Here is a 10,970-nt window from a genome sequence, read left to right as displayed (position 1 = left end):
TGCAATAGAGTATTTACAAAGTATGGTTATTGTTAATTTCTCTCCTTATTCTTGCAAACTGTTTGTCAGTGCTTGCAATGAAGAATTCTGAAATAGTAAAATTAATACATTATACACATATAACTAAAATAATTTAATTAAAATAGTTGAAAAAGTCTCAGGTTAAGCATTTGGTACCGCTGAAAACTAATCAACACTTTCAAGAATCTAGTCCATAGAAATATATCTGTCCATCTTCATCGCCGTAATCTACTTTACTTAAAATTTAACTTAATGTTATTTAATTTTCCCACATAATTTCAGCGAATATCATTTAGCTAGACGTTTCTGTTTCAATAAAGCTTAAGAATAATAATAAAAAATAAACTTATACAAAATGAAAGGAAATTCGAATGCACATACTTTATTATTTATTAAATAATTAAAAAAAAACATCAGTAATGTTGATATTTTTCTCAATATTTTTATTCTTTGAGTAAATAGAAAGTTTGTTATGGCGAAAAGATGGAAATTTTTATCTGCATTTATAAAATTGAATTCCCGTTTCTGCAATGTGGAATAAATAAAATGCATATGCTTGATTTCAAATACTCTTATAACACAGATTAACGCAATTGCAATAAAGTTAATAAAATTTACTGGAATATATTAATTTTTTTTAACTTTAATATTTATTTTTTTGAAAGAAGGAATTTAAAGATTTGCTGGGATCACAAGTTCTTTAAAAAACTACTGCCATGCTGAAGACAATTCTATGCTTTGAATTTACGCAGAATAAATAAATAAAAAACTTGAGCTTTACAACATTTTAAAATCTAAAACAATTCTATATAAAAAATTGATTCAACATTTCTTTTACCTAACATGAAAATAAATCTCTTGAATGAATTTAAAATACACGTTCAAATTAAGCTTAATATGTAGTTAAAAAAATGAAGAACAATTTTTTTTGTATTTATGATGCACAATTTTAATTACTAATTCCAGACATCCATAACTCATTCTAACCCCTTTCTTACTGAACTAAAAAAACTATAATAATCAGAACCATCAGCTATTAACAATATTTCAATGAGTACCAATTAAACTATTAATTTTATATTATTATTAGAAAATATTATAAAAATGCGTTATTTTAAGCTTCATTTTTTTAAAGCTACATTAGGGCACAATTTATTATAATTATCTTTGTTCTCCCATAGTTATAAACCATCTAATATTGTTGTATTTAATTACCAAAATTCAAACGAAAGCAAAAACGCTATGGCTTTCACAGTAAAGCAAGTGCAGATGGACACAAATGACGTCAATTTGAGAATAATCACGTGACTCCCCGTTTCAGATGAAAACAAAAGTAAGCGTTTCTTGCTAAAAAATAACTTAATAATTAGCTGTCTTAGAATAGTATTAAAATGTTTTCTGGTGGTTTTCAAGGATTCTGAATGTATTAAAATTATAAAAAAAATTTACTGTAATTGTCCATTAAAAAAACCAATTGCATTTAAATATATATATATATATATATATATATATATATATATATAAGTTCAAAATGAAGAATAAAACAAAGAAAAATTATAGACATATGAAAAAAAGGGGGTGGGAAATAATAAGTAAAAAAAAAAAAAAAAAAAAAAACAACAAACAATATTATATTAAAAAAAAAAAAAAAAAAGAAAAGTGAATTGTTAATTAAAAAACCGGAAAAAAGCCGGAAAAAAAAAGATATAATCTTTTCTTCAGCCCACACGATTATATCCGCAAAACAGAGTGCTTACTGATATTGTATCAATAAAGCCAAAGCAAAATATATTAATACAATAGTGTGAGGAGCACTCAAAAAAAAATTTATTTTTATAAAATAACTACATAAAAATAGATCATAAAAAGTAAATATAACATGTAAAAACAGATAATAAAATAAAATAAAAAGAAAAAATAAAAGAAAAAGAAAAAACATTAAAAAGGGGGGACTATAAAGCGAGTAGCAAAATCATAACAACTTACATGGACAGTTATTTTTCAAGAATGATTTAAAAATGTTTTCGCAGAAAGATTGCCAGATTACAAAATATGAAAACAAAAGATGAAAACAAAAGCGCAAATTGAGTGTAACAAAAGGGTTCTAAAGTGTCGTTCTTACTGCACTGCTGAAGTGATTTGTTATTCTGAGTTTTGATTTGTTAGTTACCAAGGATGGGCCCGAAATGGATGTGCACAAGGTAATATTATACTGGATAATTTTAAAAATTGATCATAAATAGTTTTAGAAGATAGATGTTCATTTAAGAAAAAATATAAAATAGAAAAGAGAAACATAAATTGCCTGCTTTGCAAATAATTTTAGCCGCGGATTTGCACGATATGGATTAGTACATAGAAAAATTATTTAAATTATCAAAGAAAAAATTTTAATAGATAATTTTTAACACGGATTTGCCCGAAATGGATTTGCACATGGAAAAATTAACAAAGAAAAAATTTTAGCAGATAATTTTAACCACGGATTTGCCCGAAATGGATTTGCACATGGAATTGTATAAATTAATAAAGAAATTTTTAGCAAACAATTTATCCACGGATTTGCCCGAAATGGATTTGCACATGGAAAAACTGTATAGATTAACAAGGGAAATTATTTAGCAAAGGAATTTTTAGTAAATAATTCTAACCACGGATTTGCCCGAAATGGATTTGCACATGGAAAGATTAACAAAGAAAAAATTTTAGTACATAATTATAGCCACGGATTTGCCCGAAATGGATTTGCACATGGAAAAATTACATAAATTAACAAAGAAATTATTTAGTAAATAATTTTGGCAATGAATTTTGGCCAAATGGATTTGCACATGGGAAAATCATAAAAATTAACAAAAAAAAATGTTTAGAAAATATATCCACCAAAATATACGATTAATTCAATGATTTTATATAAAATTTTATTACATTAGTTGGGTATCCATTGTTTTTTATCAGATTTATTAGGATATAATCGTGTGGGCTGAAGAAAAGATTATATCTTTTTTTTCCGGCTTTTTTCCGGTTTTTTAATTAACAATTCACTTTTTTTTTGTTTTTTTTTTTAAAATATAATATTGTTTTTTTTTTTTTTTTTTTTTTTTTTTTTTTTTTTTTTTACTTATTATTTCCCACCCCCTTTTTTTCATATGTCTATAATTTTTCTTTGTTTTATTCTTCATTTTGAACTTATCTAATGAGTGCTGTTTACTTGCAGCTTAAGCGCAATAAATGTTACTTATTGTTTTTCTTAACTTTCTTAGTGTTTTCTTGTATTTATTTATTTATTATATATATATATATATATATATATATATATATATATATATATATATATATATATATATATATATATATATATATATATATATATATATATATATATATATATATATACAGGGTTATTCATAATTCCCTCCGGGGTTTCGAAGCGTTATAGTAAAAAAACGAAGACGGATATGGCAAAAAAGAACATATGAAATTATTCCGAGAGCATTCAAGTTTTAATTTAAGCAGTTGCCGGTAGATGCCAGTTACATGTACCATTGAAGCCAGTTGTAGTGAGGAAAAATGGCGTTTACAGGCGGAGGGAATTATGAATAACCCTGTATATATATATACAAAATAATAAATAAATCTTGTTTCAATAGCGCTTAAAACAGTTAAAAGAATTCTTATTAAAAACAATTCTGCTCGAAAGCTATGGAAATGACTGATTTACTTGCATCGCTTAAAAAAATTTAACAACATAAAATTGTGGTGCTGCCATCTGTTATTCAATCAAATAACTATATATATATATATATATATATATATGTATGTATATATATATATATATATATATATATATATATATATATATATATATATATATATATATATATATATATATATATATATATATATATATATATATATATATATATATATATATATATATATATATATATATATATATATATATATATCCTGACCATCCTGGATAACTTTTGATCTAATGATAAGATCTTCAAGTTCTAAGACTCAATCTTAATGGCTCGAGGGGTTGACCTCAAGTGTGCTAATTAATAAGTGCAATCTGCAACTCTTTTCCCCGGAATGGACAACTAAACTTTTAGTTTTGTGATGTAAAGAAGTAAAACCGAGCTTACAACCGAATTATTTACCTCAACTTTGTCCAAAATTTAAACAATTTGCCCAATTCTAGTCGTCTATTCAGCTTTTACACGTAATTTTTTTGTTACGTTTCTTATTTTGCTCTTTAAGAGGAAAATAAGTAGACTTTTATGTCAACATTGCTCATAGCATCCTCCCGCTTGTGAACAAAAATAAGTAAATTCTAAACTCCTCCCATTTAGATGCTTACGTAGTATTTAAATGGCCCCTAAAGGCGTGCTTCAAAATATTTATAGAATGGAGTAATTTTCAATAGCTACTTTTAAAAAATAAATTTCTCTATAATCAACGAAATAAAGTTGTCTTATATTGCAGTCAAACTATTTCCGCGGAATGTTTTTAAATTGACCGATCACATGGTAAGATCCAGTTTTCCTTCGCTGACTTCCATATTTTTTTTTTGTTTGTTATCAGCATAAAATGTAGGTATCCAACTGGTTTCGACAAAAAAATTTTTTTTTAAAAATATTCAATTAAAATTTTAATCTTACATTTGGTAAGAAGGGATTCTAAAATTATAAATTTGAAGTTTAAAAATTTATAAATTATTTTTCAAATTTGAGCTTAAGAACTACAAATTATTCATGTTACGTTAACAGCTCTACAACAAGTTGTAATACATAAATTTCAAAAAAAAATTTTTTCTAGATATAATAAAAATGTGATCTTCTGTGTTTTGAACTAAAATCTTAAAAAGGAAAAAAATAAGCAATGAACTAGAACTAAATACGTTCTGTCATATCGAATTTTTATAGAAAATGTCTAAATTATTCTTACTTAAAACTTGATAAAAATAACAAATTCAAACTTAGCGTTCAGTTTAAAACATTACTAACATTTCACAAAATCTACATTCAAAATGTCAAAGAAATTTTTGCAAAATTAACGTTTTTCAGAAAAAGCATTTAAAGTGCAAGAAAATTATGAACAACGAAAAAATTAATGATTTGAAAATAAATATCTGAAAATTAATCTTGTTTGTCTTAAATGTATAAATCTTAATGTAAGTCTTAAATTTTGTTTGTCTTAATGAGTTCAAATACCTTTGCAGGTCCGTCGTCAACATGAGAGGGGGGTCCCCCTAGCGATATCCTCCAGTTGGCAAATTCAGGTTGAGTCTGTTTTTCTTTTAACAAGCTAAAATCCCGACTTAGCCGAAATTCTTTCATTGTCGGATATTTCATCGGTGATGAGATTTAAACGGATTTCAATGTTATCTGGATTTTCGGGATTTTGTCCAAGACCCGACTCGGCATATCTTGCTGTCAAATGTGAGTTTTCCAATTCGGTTTTTTATCTCTTCTCCAAGAGTAACCATTTATGATAATTTGAAGCAAGATGGCCGATATTACAAGCCAAAATCTCGAAAACGATTTTCTCATATTATTATTTCCACGACACATTCTTAAATTTAAAAAAATTTTAGTGACCTTAATTTTTAGTTAGCTAATAATGTATCATAAAATTCAGTTATTAATTCTCTGAAGTCTTTCTTAAAGAATTAATAAATTTTAAATGAAATAATCGTGCTGGTGACGTAACCTATTTGTTTTTCTTTTACTTTCAAAATATGGTTGGGAAAATTACAAATGAGAGTACCTATTAAATAGGGTACTTTATTATTCAAAATATCTTATTTAAATTGTTAAATTCTGTTTAAATAACACAAATTATTAAATAATTCATATTTTAAATTTTTAAAAGCTATTTTTCTATTATGAATTTTTTTGCTAACTCCAAATGACTTCAAACATTTTTTAAAAAAAACATTTAATTTATTAACTACCCATCAGTTCATAATTTTTAAAATTCTATGATGATTGGATTATTATTTTAGTTAAAATGTTTGTAACCTAAAATAAATTGTTCAGGGATCAATTCATATCTTTAGAACAAATAATCATCACAATAAAATTTGATATTCTCTATGGAAAATAGTAAACATATATGTGATCCTCAATTCACCTTTATAAAAGTTTCTGTTTTGAAAATAAAATATTATATTTTGTTTTTAATATTTTTTTCTCAAGAATCCGGGAAATTCTGAAACAGTTAATTGAGTTACACTCAATTGAATCGACGCTTCAATCATTTCACACAATTTGTGGATGGTTGCCGAGTTCAAAGCATTAAATGTTGTAATTTTGGATTCATTAATTATTTCAATAAAAATACGGTGAAAGTAGAGGAATTCTTCGATTCCGAGTATTCACGGAAAAGTGGCAAGTCTGTTTAATCAAGCCGACACTACGAAAAGGCGCAAGAAAAGGATGGTGTCGTCTGATCTTGAAAACCCCAGAGATTTCTGTCAACTTGAAGAATCGAGGGTGTTTTAAAAGTGGTTAGCTAGAAATGCCATATTCTCTCTTACTCTTTCTAAGAATAAAGACAATATCTTGGTGTATGTCGTTAAAGAGGGGAAGCAAGGGACAGCTGTGGTACCAATTACTTCACTTTAACAGTCCAGTACCAGAACTTAGTTACTCAAAGCGTATTTAATAAATTCATATTATGATTGTATAAAATAGAAAATCCGCTCACAAGCCAACAGTCATTCAATCTACCGCAGCTTTTTTGAATATAAGTAAATTTTTTATAAATATTTATTATTTGTAGTTTTATTGTTTAAATATTAAGTTTAATTAAATTGCATTAAATGTGTTGTTATTTTCCAATTAAATTATTTCCTCAATTGTTGCTTAATTTAGGTATAAAACTTTCTCGAAAGGGATTCTTTTTTTTAAAAATATATGTGGGTAAAAAATTGTTATTTATGAAGCATATAAAATTATTTTTTTAATCTCTTTTGTACAGTAAAATGATTAAAAGAAAGAAAAAAGAGCAATTAAGAAATGTAATGTTATTTATATTCATTAGCAGCAGCTTGAGATAGAAATCACATTTGAATTCCAAAAATTGGAATTATTTTACCTTTTTTTAATAGTTATTTACTAAGCTTTTTTATTTTGAATTTGAAATAGTATTTTTCTTTTTTTTTTAGATTTTTTCAGTTGAAATTATTTTTCATAGATCTTATTTAATAGAAATTTCAAATTCTATATTTGTTCGTAGGCTTTGTTTTTATGGTAAGTTCAAACTGTATTTAATATTTTTTATATTATCTTCTTGACTAAAGTTGACAGTTCTCTATTTGTTTAAGTTAATTATTAGTAAAAAGAAACTTAATAATTTTATAATTATGTGAAAATTCAATTCACAGTTTCGTATTAAAAATGTAGAATAATCATTTTAGCATAAATGTTTTCATAAGTTTTTCATTGTTAAATCTATTAGCGTTAACTGCACCAATGATAGTTGAGACAAATGAAAGAATTTTCAGCGAGATGAAATTGATTAAAAACTATCTTCGAACAACAATGACTGGCGAACGCCTAAATTCACTGCTTTTACTCAAAGCAGAAAAAGATATTGTTAACAATATTAAGCTTGATAAGTTGGTAGAATATTTTTCACTTTTAAAGCAACGTCAAATTAAATTTACGTAGCTAATATAATTAATATAACGTAACTTTGCTAATATCTTAATTTTTTTTCTTTTCCTTTTTATGTGAATTTCGTCAGTTGTAATTTAAATGGCAAATATTTTTAATGTTTTTCCACATTATTTTTCTAATTTTTTAAAAATGAAACGACAATTTATTTTTGAATGAATTTTGTTTTGAATCAATTTCTGATAGAAGTCTGTATTTGCTGATTATGACTTACTTTCTTATCTTCAAACAGTTGCTCTAATTAAGTTATGGTAACAACGTTTAGATGAAACAAAAGATAAATTTGAATAACTAAGTGATTTTTCAAAAAACATTTAAATATAAAGTAAAAGTATTCAAAAGTTGCATTGAAAAACATTTAAATTTACAACTTCATTTTTTAAAATTATTTCCACAAACTGTGGCAACAATTATTTTAAACTGTGTTACTGTAAAGTGCTCGACTTCGCGTGCAGGTCGTTGGGCTACCGAAGCGGGGGTGCTATCCCCTCTGCAGAGGATCAAAATTGTGACGGCATGTCTTCGGATCGTTCTCAGGGATGTTTCCCAGACCGTCGCCAATAGCCCATTATGCAGCTCTAGTGTGACATAAATAAATTACAACAACAACATTTATCACCTATGGCGGTTGCATTTTTAAGTGCTGTAAAAATTATTTCGATAAATAGCATTATGTTTGTAACTAGTCGAAATGATTTCAAAATAAACTTTGGAAGCTCAAGTTTTGTGTCGCATTTGAACTCTTTTATTTGTTTTGTTTTACCTTTGATTATCAAGCTTTAGCGCAAATACAATTTGTATGTGTGTGCCTATATATATACTATATGACAGTCGGAAAAATAAACTTCAACCCCCTCTCCAATCGGTTAGCGACTGGGCGCAAAAAACATTTAAGTTTCGTAAACTTACTTACGGTTTCGTTTGTCAACATACGAAAAAACAATTGTAACTTTATTTCTGAAAATCGGAAATAAAAATTTCAAAGGATTTTGGAAAGCTAATGATCTAAAGTTTAAATATGGATTGAAACAGAAATCAAAATTTTCGTTGAAATTACCGATTTTCACTCAGTGCGATACGTTAATAAAAGTCATTAAAGTATTGATTTCCTATAAAATATTTTTGTATCTCTGATTTAAAGATGTTTACCTGTTATATTTAATTTTCTTGTTCCAATCCGCTGTTATTATTTTTTGATTTAAATTGTTTTCCAAATTAAGAGTTTAAAATTGAAAAAAGTTATTATAATGTAATTCTATTACCTTGGGGCTGTATTTCGAAGGATCCGTCCTTATATGAAATGCTGTTTGCAATATAATATGCTATTTTTATAACTGCTGTGAGTCATGGCTGTTATGTCAATCTGTCTAAAGCCGCTTATTTTTTAAATAACAGTTTTGTGACAATAAAAAGCGTCTAATGTTTTAATATTTAAAAACCTACTCCATTACCTGGGCTCATAAGAATTATATCAGTTCAAAATCATCGCATTGCTTCAAGTGTTAATTAGCACTTAAACTATGGCCTTTATTTTCCTTGACGACGCAGCTTCGAAGAACGGCGTTATCACGCTACATTTTAAGATTAACTTATTTGAATCGGTGCCTAAACTTATTGACCGTTTTATAATTTGTATTAATTTTTGATGTAAGTTAAAACAATATGCTATTGCCATTAAAGAGATGGGTTAAATGATTAACGAGCAGCTTCTGTGTGATGATTCATGCACAATTGTATTTAATATGTCAGTCTGTTTGGTAAGCGAAAAATTAAATAACGATTGTGAACTCACACAATTTGTTCAAAATAATTTTTAATTTTAAATGTTATTTCAAAAAAAATAGTAATGAGAAAAATTATTTCTGTTCGCTTATAGATCTTAATAAAATCCTAAGGGAAATGTGTTGAGTTGTGGAAAGTGTGAGCAAATATAATTATTTCTTTTTCATATATTATTTTATTTTATAACCGTCTCCCAACTGCTTTTCTATCAAGAAATTCAATTAATTATAATGAATATCTAAACATCTTTTAACTTCCGATAACTGTTTCCATTATTGATATCCTTAACAAACAACTTTTTGAAAAAACATTTTGAGAAACTCGTTTCGCTCACCGAACCTCGTCTCATTCATCATTGTTCTTTTTTTTTTTTCCTTTTTCTTCTTTTGCTTCCTTAACAGTTGATGTTTTTCAAGAAAAAAATTACATAAATCATTTTGTTTCTAAATATCATTATTTATTAAACAATTACATTATTATTTTGTTTGTATTATGTTATAGTAATTATATGTTGAAACATTTTGTTAATATGTTAAACGTAACAAAATGAACATGGATTTGAAAGAAGAAAAAAATCAGTTGTCCTTGAAAAAAAGAATGTGTGACTCAATAAGAATTAATTTTAGTAGTATCTTCTTTTCATGTTCAAAACATCGCTTCGTTTTTTCGGGTCGAGTCTCTGACTCATAGAGACAACCAGTGGACTACTCAAAGAAGTTTGGTTTTTCGTGTTTATTGTTATGATCTCATTAATTTCTGTAGTTCTAAAAAACTGTCGTTACTTGATTTCCTTATGAAACTATCATCAGCCAAGAGCTGAATTGATTTACTATCCACGAGTATCAACATTTGCATTTCGTTTCAGGAGTAAGGGATGTAAGAGAATTCTTTTTTGAAATATGCATCAAGGATTTAATATTTTTTAGGTTTAAACTTCCAAGATTAAATATTTCTTAAATTCATTTATTTTAAGTGACTGACTGGATATAAACACTGGTTCTTAACACAATCACCTTATAACCATGATCTTTTTTTGAATGACCATTTTTCTTCGACACTAAGGAAAAGTGAAAATCTATTATGTTTGTTCATTTTTTAATACATAAGCGCGTTTATAACTAGTGTAGAATTTCTAACTTGAAATTCATTTTGGTGTCATATTAATCAGTGTACAGGTAATATAAATTAATATACGGTATGTAATTAGATCAGTAATATAAGGAGTAATCCGTAATAATTAGGGTGAAATATGCGTGTCCCCCTTTAAAATATATTTTAAAAGTTCTTGCCAAGACTGAAGTTAAAATAATAGAAGTCTAAAATTATTACTAAAGTAAAGAAATATAAAAATCTGACAAATCACTATTAAACATCAAAACTTGTTTATTACTCGACAGACAGGAGTTGAATGACGATTATTAGACAAATCTTCTAGATTCAATTGGCAATCAAACACGTTTTTTTTTCCTCCGCCTTGAG

The 10,970-nt window shown here is 26.4% G+C and overlaps 1 protein-coding gene across 1 annotated transcript in view; it reads right to left on the bottom strand.

Annotated features, from left to right (window-relative positions):
• The window catches only part of LOC107443298 (very long chain fatty acid elongase 4), a 270,628-nt gene that overhangs the window by 106,167 nt on the left and 153,491 nt on the right, over positions 1-10,970 (bottom strand). The window lies entirely within an intron of this gene.

Source organism: Parasteatoda tepidariorum, chromosome 10, assembly GCF_982258835.1.
Source record: "Parasteatoda tepidariorum strain Cologne lab strain chromosome 10, Ptep-v5.0, whole genome shotgun sequence".
Taxonomy (NCBI): Eukaryota; Metazoa; Arthropoda; class Arachnida; order Araneae; family Theridiidae; genus Parasteatoda; species Parasteatoda tepidariorum.
Note: the sequence above shows the minus strand (reverse complement) of the source record. Positions and strands in the feature narration are given on the sequence as shown.